This window comes from Rhinatrema bivittatum, chromosome 16 (assembly GCF_901001135.1).
Source record: "Rhinatrema bivittatum chromosome 16, aRhiBiv1.1, whole genome shotgun sequence".
Taxonomy (NCBI): domain Eukaryota; kingdom Metazoa; phylum Chordata; class Amphibia; order Gymnophiona; family Rhinatrematidae; genus Rhinatrema; species Rhinatrema bivittatum.
Genome location: NC_042630.1, coordinates 28,262,595 through 28,264,620, shown reverse-complemented (window position 1 = coordinate 28,264,620; position 2,026 = coordinate 28,262,595).

Below are 2,026 nucleotides of genomic sequence, written 5' to 3'. Positions count from 1 at the left end.
TAGACCATTTACTGCCTGGTGCCTCTTCCCTCGGTGGAGGACAGGGTCAGATTTAAGAATACAGCACCCAAAGCCAGAGGACTGAGGATAGAAACATGACGGCAGGAAAAGACCATGTGGCCCATCCAGTCTGCCCATCCATCCAATTAATTTAACATTAGAGATCCCTGTAATTATCACATGATCTCTTGAATTCAGATACTGTTTTTGCTTTGCCCCAAAAATCAGGGAGCAAGAAGGGAAGTCCATTTTTTAGGGGGCATCTTCAGAATTTGGCCCCCTAGACATATTCTTATGTTGCCTCTACCTAAATCCGGCCCTGGCGGGAGATAAAACTGTTATCCCAGGAGATATGAGTCCTGGAAATTAACCCCTTCCCCTACAACTTGTTGACAGACCAGGAGCTCCAGGCCACACCCTTCTGTTGTAGCAGAAGGGTCTGGCTGCCACCTGCTGGCCGCCTCCCCTCACTGCGCTTCTGTTCCTGAGTGAGATCAGTGCTCTCTCTGCATCCCCCCACACACACACCACAGGCCAGCCTGGTCCTGATTTTCCATTCTTCCATCCTGTCACTACACAAGGGAGAACTACAAATCTAGAAAACTTAGGGAGTGAAATTAAAAAAAACAAATTAGAAAATAGATGTGTGTTTTTGTTTTTTGTTTTTTGTTTGATTTTTTTTTTTTTTTTTACATTTGAGTTGCTATCCAATGACTATATTACCTAGAACAGAGTGATCCACTCCTGCTTTTCCTCTTTACATGTGACAAGATGCAGTCTTGAGCTTCCTAAAAAATAAATAATTCAGGAATGACATCTCCCAGCATGCAATGCGGAAAAAATCTGGGACTGAATTTGCTGGCTCTTCAGAGGGGATAAATCTCCACCACATGTAGTCATAGAATTAGTCTCCAACTGTCTCCCAGTTCTCAGGACAGACTGATGCGGTCTATGCTCCTCATTATCACTGCTGTAGCATTGTTCCATGTATATGCAAAAACACATCAGCCAGTACCTTCTCGGTAGAGCTTACAGTCTAATCAATACAGGGCAAAAGAAACTTTGGGAATTTAATTTATTAAGAAAATGGTTAAACTCAATAAGACTGTGTGTGGGATAATCAGGACGGGTTTGACCCCACTGCTTGCAGAGACTTGTACTTCTGGTCTCTCTCCCTATCAATATCCCTATGAAAAATAAGGCTTGAGGACCGTGCGGGCAGTGGGTAAAACCAAGACTGGAAATCTGGAACCAGTTGACAATCCTCTAGGGAGCTGCATATGGTAATGGGGAGGGCATGGAGAGGTCACACCCGGGGATCTCATAAAAGTGATTCCTGCTCTCTTTGCAGCCGTTATAGGCATTAGGTTCTTTTCAAAGACATTTACCAGATAGAAGTATGTGCGGCGTTCCACAGTATGTGATGACGGGCACTGCTCTGAATAGCCTTTAAATGCCACCAGCCTCTGCCTCCTTTCTAGTATTACAGACTAACTTGGCCCTTTCCTCTGGAAATTTAGCAGCCATTCAGGAATGTTTGCTGGGCTCAGAAGCAGCTGTAAAAATATGCATTCGGCAGACTGCTCCATTTAACCCACGTTTGTGGCCACATTTTTTATGTGCAAACTTTCTTGCCAGTGCAGCAATGTGCGTACAATGATGTATGTACAGGTTAGCAACCTCCCATGCAAATCCCATGCTAGTGATGGCCTTAGCTATTATCCCCAATGCAGAGAGGCACACTAGTTTTCTCACAGGACAAGCAGGATGGTAGCCCTCACATATGGGTGACATCACAGGATGGAGCCCAATCACGGAACACTTCTGTCAAAGTTTCCAGAACTTTGACTGGCCCCTACTGGGCATGCCCAGCATGGTGCTAACCCTGCAGCCAGCAGGGGTCCCCCTTCAGTCTTCTTTTTTCCGTGCAGCAATAGCCTCGCGGTTAAGGAGCTCTGCAGACATTCTTGACAGGAATTTTCCTCACGGAATTACTAAAAGTTAATTTGCCCCACAGGGGTCCCTC